Here is a 17,775-nt window from a genome sequence, read left to right as displayed (position 1 = left end):
TTGGGTATTGACTTTATAACCTGCTATGCTACTGAATTTCTGTATTAATTCTAGTAGCTTCTTGGTGGAGTTTTTTGGGTCTTCCAAGGAAAGTACCATGTCATCTGCAAATAAAGATATTTTAACTTCTTCTTTGCCTATTCTTATTCTTTTATTTCTTTCCCTTTTCTAATGGCTGTAGCTAATGATTCCTGAACTATATTGAATAGGAGGGGTGATAGAGGACATCCTTGTCTTGTGCCAAATCTAAGAGTAAAAAATTTCAGTTTGTCCCCATTTAGGATTATGTTAGCCATTGGGTTTGCATAAATGGCTTTTACCAGATTGAAGTAGAGGCCGTCTATTCCAATTTTCTGTAGGACTTTGAACATGAATGAGTGTTGGACTTTGTGAAAAGCCTTTTCTGCATCAATGGAGATGATAATGTGATTTTTAGTTTTAGTTCTATTGATATAGTGTATTACATTTATAGATTTTCAAATATTGAACCATCCTTGCATCCCTGGGATGAATCTTACCTTGTCATGGTGTATGATCTTCTTGATGATTTGCTGTATTCTATTTGCTAGGATTTTATTGAGGATTTGGGAATCTATGTTCATGAGTGAGATTGGCCTGTAGTTCTCTTTCTTAGTTGCATCTTTCCCTGGTCTTCGTAGCAGTACAATACTTGCCTCCAGGCTGACACTGACAAAGGTTCTGCAATCTGAGGTACAGGATCTCAGGATAAATCCTGAGGGAATTTCAATGACCTTATCAGACCCAAAAGCTACAACTCTTGTTGCATAGGTCCTGCTCTACCTTGGTCTTAACCATCCAGCAGAAAAGTATAAAAATGAAATATAAGAAGTAAGCCATGCTGTTATGTTGAACTGTAGGGGACTCAGTTCAACAATTTCTGACATTGCCAGTCAAGCAGAAGACCCAATACTATTACGGGCTACTGGATTCTTTTTGAATATTTTGCTGAGTTTACACACCTATAATATTCAAATAATGGAACTTAGCAAAAAAAGGGTATACAGATATATGTCCATTTTGTATCTGTGTATTCAAAGTGGTTAGGATAGATATATAGTTATGTTCTCTTAATGAATAGAGTGATTTGTTGTAATGGTGTTTGTATATAGGATATCATGTCCGCATCTTGTACAGCAGTTAACCACTAGGAAGAAAGTATTCAATGTGTTAATTATTGAAACTGTCCTACCAATTTGATTTGAAACTGTCTCATTGCTATTTGTTTAGCAATAAAATTATGGAAAAAAATAAAAATAAAATAGAAAATTATAAAATTTTCAGAATTATACTTAACATATAAAGGGAGGACAGAGCCTTTCTTTTCATAACAGTGCTTGTAACTATTCTGATAGAAGGTCTAGGCATGGAGTGAGTGGAAGAGGTTTTCTAATTCTATTTCTCTCCTCTTTATCTAATAGCTTTATCTTAGTGTTCATAATGTTCTCAGTATATGTGAAAACTCAATATCCATTATGCATCGTACTTCACAAGTTCCTGTTTCAGAAGTTGACAAATAGACACTGTTCATTAAGAATGCTTACAAAGCCACAGATAATTCCAATCTTTTCAGAAACTAAGGTCTCATCTGGTCCAACTTTATAGGTTTTTCCTCTCTGGTGAAACATAAAACTTTCAAAATCATTTTCTTTGTATATGTATTTTAGAGCAAAGCTGCCTAAATGCAGCCAACAGTATCTACGCCACAACCTGAATCCTAAGATGTCTTAAAATTTCCTCTGTCAGATAGATTAGCCCACCACTCTTAATCCCAATGTTTTGCAAAATAGCAAAACACATCACATTCATATGTGTATCTTTTCTATCTTGAAACTTCCATTGATCTTTGTATTTAAAACCTATCATATATTTTAATTATTGCAACTTCAGAATACATTTTAATGTCAATAAAAGTTATTTTCCTCTTACTGTTGTTATTTCTTAAAGGTTTTTCTGGATACTTTTGTTTTAAGTGACAGGCAGAATCAATGTATCTCATTCCAAATAAAATTATCTTAATATTTTAATCAAAATGATACCCATTAAAAATAGGAGAAGCATTTTATTTAGTCTTCTTTCATAATTTAAAATGTTTTCTTTGCTTAAAACCACCATATTTCTTCTTGGAATCATTCCCCCATCTTTCATGTTGCTAATGTAGCTGCCAATCTATTTATTTTGGTGAAAAAATATTGAGTTAATACTGTCCATATTAGTCGTGTTCAGCCTACAATAGTACTACACAGGGCTTTCAGCCTAACTAGTCAATGGCTTTTATTTATCTTCTATACATAATGGACAACTATTTCATGTGAAATACCTCTGTTCCCATGATTTTCAGCATCTTATTTTGAACAATGATATCAACTCTATTATCAGTTAAATATTTAATCCATATATCAACTATGCATGTGAATCTAATATTCTGTTTCCAAATTGTCTCAATAAATTCTTTAAAAATGTTTTCCTTCCTTGAACTTGTCAAATATCTGCCTTAGCATGTGAACATAAAAGAGTATAAATTTTTTAAAATTTAGGTTGTCCAAAAGGAAACTATAGGCTCTTGGTACTCACAAATTAATATACATAGGAAAGCAGAAGAGAAAGGAAACAGAAGTCACACAGCTCTCACACCAGCTCTACAGGGAGCAGCACACAACAGCCCTCAGTGACAGGACAGGGGTTTGAGCAGGAGAGAGCCAAGTTATTTTAAGATAATCTTTTCCATTTATAAAAAATAAGGTAATCATGAAAATTATATATTCTATGTATCCATTTGACATGATGGGTACTTAGAGGGAGAGGAAGCACTGTCGCTCTCAGTTGGATGCTTTCAGTTATATAGAAAGTAATGCACTTTTTTCCTGTTATTTGATGTCCTTTTTTACTTAGTTCAATTTCCTTTACTGCATATTTCATCTTCCCAAATTCTAAATACCTATATAAATATAATAGTTATATCTATTATAATTGATATGATATAATCATAAAGTAACATAAAATGTAAAGCACATAGTTAGACAGATGCAGCCCACCACCTCTAAAAGAAAGTCAGAAAAGCTAAGAGAGGAATTACAAGAGTTTGTTCAAGAGAAGAAGAAAGGAAATGCAAGCATTTATCTGAGAAGGAAGAGAGAGTCGAGGGGTCATACTTACATAAAATGCAGCTTCAATGTGTTTCAAGGATGCTGAGATTTTTAGAGAAAGTACTGGTGTGGGCTCTCTAAGCTTTTGTTATTTGAATCAGGGTTTGTCTATCTAACTAAGTTTTAAGTCCCACACAGGATTTGGTAAAGATTGATTAGATAATAGGTTAATTAATTCTACAAGGTGATAAAGCTGTTCCCCTGAGGAAGAGATCCAGTCTGAGAGATGTATTCTTTTTGTCAGACTTTTATAGTGCCACTTAATCCAGCTGTTCCATCATGAAGTCATTTAAAGTGCTTTCTACCACTCAGAAGGAAATTCTAGATAATATAGTTAATCAGCACTAATGACATGACCAGCATCACAGGGGATCTAGGTGGAGCTAGAAAGTGAAAAGGGTCAGAAGTGGGTAGGCATGAGCTCCATCATACAACCAAGAAGCAGCTTTGAGGGCATATTATTCCTGAATACTGAGTCTAAGCATCATTACATAGGCAGGCCTAAGATGACCAACCAAAGAGGACAGGAGAAAAGGAGGAACAGGGTTTATGCTTGGTTACAAGGTGATTCATCAATTTCTGCCTTGAGCAGAAAATGCTATTCTTGGTATTTTAATGGCTTGCATCACTTTTACTATCATTTTATCACCCAGATCTTCTAATTTATTTTTTTAAAATTACTTTTAATGAGAAAAAATTTGCAATGTGACAGCTTGAAAAAAGGTTGGTAGGAGAGTTACAACAATTAATACATTGCATGTTGTTGTCTTTGTAGACAACAATGTGTAGTTAGTCATGGCACAACATGCAGACGTGATATTCTGTCCAAACATTATTAGTACAGGTCTTTCTTCTTAATGAATTAGGAGAAAGTAACTATGTATCTATCCTAACCATTTTGTATATACAGATATAAAATAGCCCTTCATTTATATCACCTTTTTTTGTTCAGTTTTATAAGAGATGGGTATTCCATTGCCATCCAAATATTGTAGGTGCATGAATTCAGCAAAATATTCCAATATAGTCCAGTACTCCACAATAGTATTGGGTTATCCACAAGATTGGCATTGTCCAAATCTACTGACTTGAGCATTCCACAGCTTAGCATATTAATATGGCTTCACTTTTCATACCTCATTTCTACATTTTTCAGCTGGATGGTTAAGACCAAGATAAAGCAAGACTTATATAATAAAAAACATAACTTTTGTATCTGACACGGTCAGTCAAGTCCCCTCAGGACTCATCCCAAAACCCTGTACCACACTTTGTAGATCCTTTGTCAGTGTCAGCCATGTGGATGAGTCATGGCCATTGTTTCACCAATTTGCTCTCAGAGAAAACCTGACAGAATGTTTTTTCTCCATGTGACTCTTTTTTTTTTTTTTTTTGAGTTCTATTATCACAGTTTAATTCATCACATGTCTTCACAAATTCCAGTTCCACACTCTACACTCCACTTTTCAATTAAGGATACCATGTGGCTGATGTGAATCTACATAATATATGTAACTTGAAGTACATTTTCCACTTCCTCTTGTAATTCAACAGCCTTCACTGAACTTCCAGTGCAAAGTGGGAAAAGTTCAAAATCATGAATCTTCACATATTCAGCATCCACTGAAGTAAAACGTCTTTTATCCACTTATTGTACCTTATCCGTTTTGTACAGTTTCTTAACCAATACTTTCCTTAGCCAATGTGTTAAAATCTAGCTTCCTATGCTTTCAAGAAACCTAAAATCAACAACTGCTTCTCAGATGCAAGTGAGTAATCCCAATCATCTTGTTGAGCTAGGGTTTATAATTTAGAAAGCTTGTTCGGTTGGTGGAAGGTACTGATTGATTTTTGAAAGTTATAGAGAAGACTTCATCTGATACCTATAGAGCAGCCCTCAATCTTGCTACAGCTTGGAAAATGGCATCATTCTCTGTCTGTTCAGGTATCTTTACTGTACTTCATTCATTTTATAATCCCGTTTGTTAACATATCAGCTGTTTAGCCACATGAATGTTTCAATTAAGTTTCAAACTTCTGGCAAAACTGGCTCTTTGATATTTATATATCAAAAGCAGGCATTAATCTAATTTCTGGATCCAAGTTTTGTCCTAAAAGGGTGGTCAAATTTTCCATTTTGTGTCCTTAGGAGTATGTGATTATTGCTCTTCCTAACAAAATCATGAGAGAAAACATTCACATTTTTAAAAATCTAAGTAATGTCTATAAGAACAGTAGATTGTGGCATGAGTAGATCTTGAAATAGTTGACATCTTCTGCTTAATCACTGGTGGTTGACCATTTCCTATTTATTTTGCTGGGCCCAATTGGAGGTTTTGCTGCTGAAGTGTTTGCATTAGCTTACGATGACATAGTTCATATTGATAATACTTAAAGAGCATGATAAATTTTGGCTGTGCTTTAATTTTTACTTTAATGCAAAAAGTTTAAAATCCTTCCATAAGTAATTCCTGAAGGCTAATAAATATTACTGGGATCTGAGCCTTGTGCTATGGCCTACAATGCCTCACCCTGAGAGGGAAAGGCAGGAAGGTTGCAAGTTTGAGTCCAGCTTCAGCAATGCAGCAACTTAGCAAGGTGATGCCTGAAAATCAGAGTGAAAAGAGATGGGACGCTTGCTCAGTGCACAGGGCCTGGTTTCAAACCTCTATTTAAAAATAAATTAGCTTGATGTTATTTGACTGACCTATTTTTTGCTTTTCTTGTCTATCGTATCCAGAAAGTCATTATCCAAATAAAATTCGGAAAGTTTCCTCCCTGCACTTTCTCAAAATGATGCATTCTTGTGATTATGTTTCCTCTAGAGATGATGACATGAGCTGTCATGAAGATTAAATGATTCATATGAAACAGAAATATTTGTTATGATTTTGCATCTTTCTTTTTATGAGCAATATGTTTCTAAAATGCCATACCTCCGGATGCTGTAAGAAATGACCAAGAAACCCTCTGTAATATTCATCTCATTTCATTACTTGTCAATATTTCTGTGTAATCAAGCAAATACTTTCAAACATTTATTTTGCTGAAATATTTGAAAAATAGAAAAGCAACATTTCATCACTAACTATAGTGTCTTTAAATAAATGCACATAAACTCTCTCTTCTAGATAAACACAATTCAATTTATTATTCAGAAAATTATTCATAAGTAGATATATCAAATACCTAATAACCTTTACCATAGTCCTTCAATCCAAGATCCAATAGGAGAACTTCTGTTGCATTTTATTCAGTTTTTATTACATTCTAGTTTGTTTTCTCAAGAACAGACCCCTTTCTCAGAGTCTTCCTTTCATAATGAAGCAAAAATATTTTATGTCATAAAGTGTTAATGTAAATAATGGTTCACATGGAGAATTTACGTTTGTTCAATTGCTTATGCTTAGATTCAGGGTGAATTAGGTTGAAGGGCTGGAGAGACTGAGCAGGTATGCATTTTGGTATTGTATTTTTTTCTAATGCTTATATTGGTACCATTCTACAATTGTTGTTTTCAATGCAAGACATTAGTTCTCTTGTGACACACTTCACTCTTGGAGCAGGATATAGTTTCCTGATCTTTATGAGGACATGACAAATTTTAAGACCTATGCCCAAGTTCAGTGGTTCAGTGTGCAATAAGTGTGCCAGATAGAATGTCAATGTTGATTATCTCATCGTTCTCAGCCCATTACCAGTGGACTGAACGCCAGAGGACTGCTAAACTTAGTGTCCCCCTTGGGTAATGCTAAATGGCAAATACAGAAAATGCTGGCAAAGATTCTTAAAAGTTGTATCCTCAGAACTCATACTCATCTCCAGATTTGGCTATAAAGTATCCCCAATTCAAGCAAGCCCATACATATACTGCTTTGCTCAACTGTATTTCTTCTTCTATTTAGGTTCTTTGAGGACCCCTGAAGATACAGTTTATATATGACCAATTGTAATCACCAAAATCCTCTTCCTAGCTCAGCTTTCCTCAATGTAGACCACTCTGCTTCCTCCAGGGTATTCTTTCATCTCCCTCCATGTGACTCTCTTTAGGCACACACTATATCATCAATCACATTCCTCTCTGGCACCATAATCTCCTCAATCAGAAAATTTGGGGCACAACTGAGTCACATGTTATTACAGTACAGGTTCTCTTATGTCCTGAGTCCTCACTGACCTTGAAAGGCTAGGGCCAAAATGTTGGCTGTCCTTGCAGCCCTTCTTTTTCTCTAATTTTAGGTCTGCAAACTTAGATTGTTAACCCTCCAGAAGAGAAGCTTATTATTACCCTACAACATATGCATGTGGGTTTAACTTCACTATCTGTCTGAATATCAAACATCTTAGGCAAAAGATGGAACAACTTTAAAAAGAAAAAAAAACAAAAACAAAAACAAAAAAAGCATTTACTTGAGATACAGTCTGGCCATAATTGGTATGTCATGACAAGCAGTACATAGTGAGACCAGAATGACAGGCATTCCAAGCGTGATCCCACTATTAGACATTGCTTTATTTAGTGCAGTTGCTCAGTTCACAAGTATCAGCATGTATAGTTAGTCAGAGTGAGAATCCCACCCAGTAACTGCTAGATTAAAATACTGCTGATAGTTCTCAGGATTATTGTCTTAGCCATCTTGTATGTACACATATATCAGTGTGAAATGATGTTTTCAGTTCCTCTGAGAAAATTCACACTGATTTCTATAATGGTTGCACCAGTCAACATATATTTATACACTTATTTAATTTCATCCTCTGAAAAGTGCGAGTTCATCTTGGATGCACATTTCTGGATTGAGTATTTAAATTTTGCAGTGCTAATGTTTTTCAATTCTTTGTATATTCTAGAGAGCAGACCTTTGTCTGAGTTCTTATTAGTCAAGATTTTTTTTCCATATTTGTGGGTTATCTTTTGATTTTGTTGGCAATTTCTTTTGACGTGCAAAAGCTTCTCAACCAGAGGAAGTCCCAGTTAATAATACTTTCATGTGTAACCTGTGGGATTTGATTTTTGTTCATGAACTCTTTGCCTGCCCAATGTCTTCAAGAGATCCTCCTACTTTCTCTTCCAGGAGATTTAGTGTTTTTGTTTTAATGTTTAGATCTTTAATCCATTTTGACTTTAGCTTAGTGCATGGTGATAGACCTGGGCGAGTTTCACTTTTCGATATATAGAGAGCCAGTTTTTCCAGCACCATTTGTCTAAGAGGCTATCTTTCTTCCAGTGAGTATGTTTGGCCCCTTTGTCAAGCATAAGGTGGCTGAGTGTGTTCTTAGTGGCTTCAACATCTTCTAATCTATTCCACTGATCTTCAGGTCTATTTCATTGCCTGTACCATGCTTATTTATCACAGTAGCTTTGTAGTATAATTTCAAGTCAGGAATTGTAATGCCTCCTGCCTTGTCTTTATTATCCAGGATTGTCTTTGTTATTCTAGTTTTTTTCTGGTTCCAAATAAAATTTAGGATTGATTTCTCTAGGTCTGAAAGGTATGGTGTGGGTAGTTTGATATGGATTGCATTAAATCTGTACAGCAATTTTGGGAGTATGGCCATTTTCACAATGTTGGTTCTTCTTATTCAGGAGCATGGAATACCTATCCATTTTCTGAAATCCTATAGGATCTCTTTTTTCAGAGTATTATAATTTTCACTGAAAAGATCTTTTATTTCTTTAGTTAGCTTAATTGCAGGGTATTTCATTTTCCTCAGTGCTATTGTAAAAGGTATTGTTTCTATAATTTCCCTCTCAGTGTGTTTCTTATGTGTGTAGAGTAATGCTACCGACTTTTGAGTATTGACTTTGTATCCTGCTATGCTACTGAACTCATGTATCAATTCTAGTAGGTTTTGGGTGCAGTTTTTTTGGTATTCCAAGTAAAGTATGTCATCTGCAAATAATGATAATTTAACTTCTTTACCTACTGTTATTCCTTTTATTTCTCTCTCTTGTCTAATGGCTGTAGCGAATGCTTCCAGAACTATATTGAATAGGAGTGGTGATAGATGACATCCTTGTCTTATACCAGATCTGAGAGTAAAACATTTCAGTTTTTCCCCATTTAGAATTATATTAGCTGTTGAGTTGTCATATATGGCTTTTATCATATTGAAGTAGAGGCCATCTATTCCAATTTTCAGTAGGACTTTGAACGTGAATGAGTGTCAGACTTTGTCAAAAGCCTTTTCTGCATTAATTGAGATGATCATGTGGTTTTCAGTTTTCTCTCTATTGATATAGTGTATTACATTGATAGATTTTTGAGTATTGAACCATCCTTGCATACCTGGGATGAATTCTACCTGGTCATGGTGTATGATTTTCTTGATGATATCCTGTATTCTATTTGCTAGGATTTTATTGAGGATTTTTGCCATGATCATGCAGGATATTGGCCTGTAGTTCCTTTTATTAATTGTGTCTTTCCCTGATTTTGTTATCAGTATAATACTTGCCTCCAGGAATGACTTTGGGGAAATCTTTCCCTTTCAATTTCATTGAAGAGTTTGAGGAGTGTAGGGATTATATCTTCTATAAATTTCTTCTAGAATTCAGCTGTGTGCCCATCAGGACTTGAACTTTTTTTGGCAGACTTTTTATTACATTTCATATTTCATTGGGCTTTTGAGAGTTGAGAGTTGTTATATCTTCTTGATTCAGATTTGGTAATTTGTACCTTTCTTGTAATCTGTCCATTTCTTCTGTGTCTTCTCTTTTGTGAGAGTGAAGGTTCTCAAAGTAGTTATTGATAATCTTCTGAATTTCTACTGGGTCTGTGGTAGTTACACTCTTTCATTCCTTATTGCTTGTATTTGAATTTTCTCTTTCCTCTTTTTGATGAAGTTAGCCAGGGGCCTATCAATTTTATTTAATCTTTCAAAGAATCAGCTTTATGATTCATTAATTCCTTGAAGTGCTTTCTTCATCTTAATTGCATTAATTTCTGTTCTAATCTTCCTGTCTTTGGGCTCTAGGTTTGGTTTGCTCTTTCTTTTCTAGATGCTGGAGGTGCATTGTCAGGGTGTTTATTTGTTCCTGTTCTGTTTTCCTAATGTGTGAGTTCACAGCTATGAATTTCCCTCTGAGAACTGCTTTCATTGTATCCCATAAATTTCGATAAGTTGTGTTTGAGTTTTCACTGAATTGTAGATATTGTTGAATTTCTTGTTTAATTTCATCTGTGACCCATTGGTTGCTTTGTAGTGTGTCATTTAATTTCCATGTATTTAAGGGTTTTTTCTGGTTTCTTTTGTCATTTATTTCCAGTTTCATTGCACTGTGATCACATAATATGCATGGGATAATTTCTGTTTTCCTTCATATACTTAAGCATGACCTATGTTCTAGTATGTGGTCTATTTGAGAAAATCACCCATGTGTAGTTGAAAAAAAACTATATTGAGCTGCAATTGGGTGGAACACTCAGTATATGTCCACTATGTCCATTTTATTTGAAGCTCTCATTGTTATGTTATTTCTTTGCTAATTTTTTGTCTGGTTGACCTATCTTTTTGTGATAAGGGGGTGTTAATGTCTCCTGTTAAGATTGTGGTATTGGATATTAGATTTTTCATGTCCATTAAAGATTTGTCCTATAGCATTGGGTGCTTCCCTGTTTGGTGTGCATACATTTATGAGTGTTATATCCTCCTCTTGAATTTTTTCCTTAACCAGTATATAGTGGCCTTCTTTATTTCATTTGATCATTCTTGGCTTGAAGTTGAGGCTGTCTAAGAACAAAATTGCTACCCCTGCTTTTTTATGAGCTCCTGGGGTGTGTAGTATTGTTTTACATCCTTTGACTTTCATCCTATGTGCTTCTTTATGAGTTAAGTGTGTTTCTTGTATGCAACATATGAATTTTGCTTCCTAATCCACTGTACCAGTCTATTTCTCTTAATTGATGAATTGAGTCCATTTACACTGATGGTTATAATTGAAACATATTGACTTACTATTGACATGCTATTTACCTGCTGTTGCTTATTCCTTTTTGTTTGTGTTTCATTATTTGCCCTCTTTAGTGTGCTCCTTCTGTCCTCATTCTTGGAGTTCTGATCATTTTGGTTCCTCTCTAGAATGTCTTCTAGTAATCTGTGTAGGGTTGGCTTTGTAATCGTGAAATTCTTTAGTTGTTTTTTGTCATGGAAATATTTCACTTCTCCATCAAATTTGAAGAGCGACTTGCAGGGTATAGTAGTCTGGGCTGGAATTTGTTTTCATAGAGGACTTGAAGTACTCTGCTCCATGCTCTTCTTGCCTTCATTATTTGTGAAGAGAAATTGGTCATAATAGTAAATAAAAATAGGTAGACCTTAAAAAACGAAAGTATTTCACTTCTCCATCAAACTTGAAAGAAAGTTTTGCAGGGTATAAGTAGTCTAGGCTGGAATTTGTTTTCATAGAGGACTTGAAGTAGTCTGCTCCATGCTCTTCTTGCCTTCATGGATTGTGAAGAGAAGTAGGCCATAATTCTGATGGGTTTTCCTTTGAATACGATCTGTTTCCTTTCTCTAGTGGCTTTCAGTATTTTGTTCTTATGCTGGATTTCTGAGATCTTGACTATTATATGTCTCACTGTGTTTTTTATTGGGTTGAAGTTATTCGGCATTCTGTGTGCTTTGGTTATCTGAACGTCTGATTGTTTCCTCATATTTGGGAAGTTTTCTGCTGTTACTTCTGCCCATATTTTTTATATAGAACATCTTGCCAGAGGGGCACAGCAGACTCACCTCCAAGGGCAGCAGCAGGAAGGAGCTGAGCACAGTAGCGAGACCCAAGGCAGACACAACTGGATTAACTAGAATTTGGTATATAGGTACCTGAAATTTAGTAGGTGCTAAGGTTACATCTGCACCAATGATCTACACCAAAGTTCAGTGGCCAGTGCTATACAAAATGACAAAGAGAAGGAGCAAAATTCAATCTCTGGTCCTGAGCTCACCCAAAACAATTGCATAAGACACTAGCACAGCCAAAATGTTTGAATCAATAGACACCGAAGTAAAGAAACAACAGCGGAAAGGTATAGAGAAACTCAGATCAGAATTAATCTCTGAAATAAAAAAGACATCTATGAATTAATAATGTCTGAAATAAAGAAACAACGGCAGAAAGGTATAGAGGAATTAAGATCAGAATTAATCTCTGAAATGAGGAAAGAAATCTTTGAATTAAGTGCCTCTGAAATAAAGATTTAAATGCAGAAACATATACAGGAAATCAGATCAGAAATAAACTCTGAAGTAAAAGAATTAACAAACGCTTTGTAAGAAGACACTGATAAAAAAGTAGAGGGACTGAAAGAGCAATACAGCGAAGAAATAGATTGCATGAACCAGAGTAAAAGAGATGTAGAGGAACTTAAAATTTCAAACAGAAGCTTACAAAACTGAGTGAAAGTAAAGATAGAGTTTCAGATCTTGAAGACACTGTGGAGGCTAATGAAAAGGTAAGACAAGATCTCTTAAAAACAACTAGGATGCTGGAAAAAGTAATTTACCCCATGCAAGATGATGCAAAGATGAATAATGTGAGATGAATAGGCATCAATGCGTGGTGGAAGTTCTCACTCACAATGTGGTGTTGGGCTGGCCCTGGAGGGGTGAGGGAGAACTGGAGAATGTGGGGGGAAAAGTCCCTCTCACACAGTGGGCCTGGGCTCGGTCAGGCCAGTGCAGGACAGTGGAGAAGCTCTCCCACACACTCATAGGACCTGAGGTTGGGTGGATCTAGGGCAGTTCCAAAAGCGCGATCTCTTCTACTTTCTTTACACAATGCATGGTATTGTACAGGGCATGACGTTGGAATGTAAGCATCAAGAAATCATGGATTTCTTGTGTTTGTAATAACTTAGTTCATATTTTTAGGTCCATAGCTTCTCCAGTTCATCAGGCAATAACATTCACACTGAAATTATCTGGCCTCAGTGATGTATTCAGTATGTCTACCATATGTAGCACGTGCATGTGTAGGAAGCATTCATGACCTTGCAATGCCCTGTGCTAGATGGATATAACTTCCTTTGCTAGGGTATTCTCTGGATGCAGAAACATCTTTAGGGAAAGACTATATGGTTCACAATGGCAGTGGCTGCTCAGAGTTTTGGCATCAATTTCATGGGCTTCAGCTAGTTATCAGAGTTGGGATGTGGAGAGATACTCCTGATGTGCCATGTGAGTAGCCTGGTGGACAGAGGTGTTTAGCATGGTTATGTACCATGAGGCTTGACCCAAAGATGCTAACATTCACCTCCTGCTAAATCAGTATTTCTCAAGCTTTGTAAACTTGAGAATAACCTGAAGGTCTCTAAAGTACATGTCTATACCCTGATCCTAAGCACCATGATTCAAGAGATTGGAAATGTGTCTCAGAACCAGTATTTAAGCAGAATGTAAATATATAATACTTGTATATCGGTGTATTACACACTTCAGGAAACCCAGAGCTTTGAAGTTACCTGACAGAAGTCATTTGGTAGTAGATATAGGTGGAGGAAGATACTAAGTTTGAAATTTGGTGATTTTCATAGGAGTCAATATTCCAATTTGTGGCTGAGTTTACTTGACTGCTGAGACAAGGCACAAAGTTTTGTGCCAGCTCCCTCTTTTGGTGTTTTTATCTGACACCAGACTAAAGAGGGTATGACAATGAATGGAAAACAAATGCACGTTAATCCTAAAGTACTTTGGAGAGTCCTGTAGAAATTAAAGACAAACTGAAGACTGTGCAACATAATGGAATGTGTCATCTAAACGTTTCTGGACAGTGAAAGGCACCTTGGAATTGGGGCTAAGTCTCAGTTTTTTCAGAACCTCCCAGCCACAGTAGGATGCTCTTCCCAAAGAATCAGAGTTCAATTAATGAAGTTACTGCAGTTCTTCAATGTACAATCTCTCCTTGAGTCTCAGTATCCTCATCTGTAAAATGGATATACTCACCACCTACTGGATTGTTGTGAGAAATGAAGAAACTAGATATAAAGCATTTAGAGTCGTGTGGGAACAGAGGCATCCATGTATTTCTCTGCTTTCACATATATCATGGAGTACTGGAAAAAATTTGGATTACATAGTTGAAGAGACCTGACTTTGAGGACTATCCTGTGACTTCCTCATGACATGACTTAGAACCATTTGCTTTCTTTTACTTCAGGTAAATTTCTCATCTAAAAAAATGGAATCATAATGTTTGCTTGGCAAATTATTGTGAATATCAGTAATCATATCAGAAAAGAATACTTGGTATCCCATAAAAATAAATAAATATTATTGCTTCCTTCCTTCTTTTTCTTTCTCTTCTTTCTTTTCATCTTCCTGAAACTTTTCTTTTTCTTTTTGTATTTTGAGGTTCTGAACTCATAAGACCTACAGGAAGTATATTTCTTTCCCACTTTGATTTCAACTATCAATTCCACAGACTTCTCACAGAAACTTAGAGCTGATAGAAGTGTAGATTCATAAGTCAGCACCACCAGTGACTCTATGAGTTACTTCCTTATGCAGGACTAGGGGTTATCTTGGTGACATCTACAAAGGACAGGTTAGCTCAATTTAATAGTTAGAGCTCATGCCAGATGGTTTGCAAGGCCAGCCCAAGAGAAGCTGTATTATCTCACTTTCTGATGATGGTGCTGCAGCACTGGAGTTATGTGAGCTGAGGTACAACTATATTGGCTCTTCCCTGAGTGTATGAATCAAGACACCAATATCCTCTGTTCTTCCCATAAATTCATTGCCACAGTGTATCAAAGATAGTATTTCTGGGCCAAGAATCAGATATTAGAGTCCTGAAAACTGGAATCATGTCATGTATGTGGCTAGAAAATATTTGCTATCTTCCAAAAAAAAGCATCCTTCCTGGGTTTCACAAAAAGCATTCTATTGGATGAGTAAGAAGCTCTGGCTATACACCTGCAAAGTGTATCACTCATTTTCCTCCTACTTGGAGGGTCAAGTGTGAAGTCATCCTACTTCATCACATAGAGCACAGTGACTCTGGAGTCTGCCTACCAATAGACAATGATTAGCATGTGGAAGACTCATACTCTTCATCATTGTCAGAAGTGTCCAAAGGACACCATCTGGAAGAAAGAAACATGCTATGTATCCTGAAGTCTGTCCAAAGGGAGGAACTTGCCATCTATAGGACAAGATTCTTCACTACCTGAAAGCAGAGAGGCTTGAGCAGAGGTATATTACCATTCTGCTGGGATACAGTGGATAAACAGGGCTGGACATCAAAACTGTGGAGAATTATTGATACTAACCAGTTATACACAAGTCATTGATCAGCTTCATCTTCAGTCTCAATAATCGCAGTGGGGTTTGCCCTCCACAACTCGATAAGGACATATACACTGTAGCTTTAGGGCTGAGCAAGTAGGAGCCAAGAAGAGAAATGAAGACTGTTGTTATGAACCATAAAGGCCATAACTAAATTACTAGACAAGACTGGTAGATTCTCCAGGACAGCATTCTCCTTGCTTTGAGCTTCTGAGATTTTATGGAACCAATTTTATGAGTTGCATTGCTTTGCATGTGGTCATTAACATACTGTAAACACAAGCAAACCACTACTCAATGTTTGATGTCAAATTCAACAAATTCCCTGGAGTGCTTCCTACATGCTAATCTCTGAGCAAGGAGTTAAAGAATTCTCATCCAATATAACCATATTCCCTGCCCTGGGATAGCTTAGGGTCAATTGAGAAATGAACATGTACTAAGCAATTACTTTTATTAGACCATTGACTGAACAACAAGGAACATAAAGATAAACAGGGTGGCCTTCCTCAAGTCATGCTTGGGACAACCATTTTAGATAGAGACTGGTAAACTAGAGAGCAAGAGCAGACTGCGTAGAATTGAGAGTAGCAAAGGGAGAAACAATTACTCTTGAAATTCACACATGGCATTTTAAAAAGTTGTCTGGATAGTAGAAAAACCCAGAAGCAACTTGCAGTGTTTTGTGCTCCTAAGAGAGTAAGGAACTCAATCGTTCAGTTGAGTACATTAATGCATTTTTTCTATGAAAAGTTGATGGTAGCACCACTGAAAATGGTCTTTATTATAGAATCATAAGAATGTGGAATTCTATGATAAATTAGGAGGTAGGGTTATGAGAAGAAGAAATGAGGTGGAAGAAGGAATAATAAAAAGAGGCATTTCAAGAACTCAGGATGTCTTTCAGAATACCCTGGATTAAGGTAAGGCACTAAAGATTTCCAAAAAGAAGTAAGATGTCTGTATTAGTCAGCTTCATGTTACTATAATGAAATACACAATACAATTTATTTATAAAGAAGAAAAGGTTTTGACTCATGTTCTGGTATTTCCAGTCCAAGATTAAGTGACCTTATACATTTAGGCCACTGGCAAGGGCAGAACATCATGGCAGAGCAAAGCTGCTTACATGAGCTAGGAGCCAGAGAGGATTTGCCAGGGCCCTACAGTCACTCATTAAAGTGTGCCCCTAAAATGACACAAAGACCTATAGTGCATAGAATCACCCAGTAGTGCCACCTTGAGGGCCAGGACTTTAACTTCCATTTGGAGAGGATATGTGTCCACACCATAATGATGTCTACTATTGGGCCAGGAATATAGCGCAACAGCAAGAGTGATGGCCAGCAAGCACAAGATCATGTTCGATTCCCAGTGCCCTCTCCCTCCTAAAAATCTACTATTTTATTGTATTCATATTTGTATTTTGCTATCTGTCAGTCTGTCACAGAGAGTAGAGAGTTTATGAAATCATAGAAAAGTATTATATTTCAAGTTTGGGCTGATGCTGTTTGGAGAAATATCCCCATGTGGGGTAGGAAGAAAATGCAGACAGAGCCTTCCATTCTTTCTCTTCTCTTCATGCTCTGAATCTGATTAGGCTGCTGATACATTTCTAATGTATTTGGTACAGAGTCTCATTATGCAGCTTGAAGCCATAGTGATCCTCCTGTCTCAGCTTCCCCAGCACTGGGATTACAGTCATGCACCACCACACAGGGTCTTGGTGGTCAGCTCAGTGTTCCCTGGGCTGGGCATGCACAACATGTGGTACGAGGCATCAAACTCAGGTCCTTGTGCTTCCTAGGCAGGGACTTAGACTGCTGGGCTATCTCCCTGGCCCCGCTGGTGCATTTTTTTTTGATGATACCAATATAGGTTTATTATCTATAAATATAATACATGAGAGGAATAGACCTACTATATAGGTGATGTACATATATTAGTCAACAGAATAAAATTGAGTCCATAAATAAACCCGTATATTTATGATATATACATTTATAACTGCATTCATGGTGAATTGATTTTAAACAAGGGTGCTGAGATAATACAATGAGGAAAGAACAGTCTCGTCAATAAATGAAACTGGGGCAACTTCATATTCACATATAAAAGAGTGAAGTTGGATTTCTCTTACATAACATACAAAAAGTAACTCAAAATGGCTCATGTACCAAAATGTAACTCTCATGACTGCATGATAAATAATGGTTCCTTTTTTTTTCCAAAGTTTTATTGATAAACAGATAGCAATGAGACAGTTTCAAATCAAATCGGAAGTACAGTTTCAACAAATAATACACTGCATATATTCTTCTTA

The sequence above is a fragment of the Octodon degus genome, unplaced genomic scaffold, assembly GCF_000260255.1.
Source record: "Octodon degus isolate 3935 unplaced genomic scaffold, OctDeg1.0 scaffold00028, whole genome shotgun sequence".
Classification (NCBI taxonomy): Eukaryota; Metazoa; Chordata; class Mammalia; order Rodentia; family Octodontidae; genus Octodon; species Octodon degus.
The sequence above is the reverse complement of the archived record's forward strand: the minus strand, read 5'-3'. Positions refer to the sequence as shown.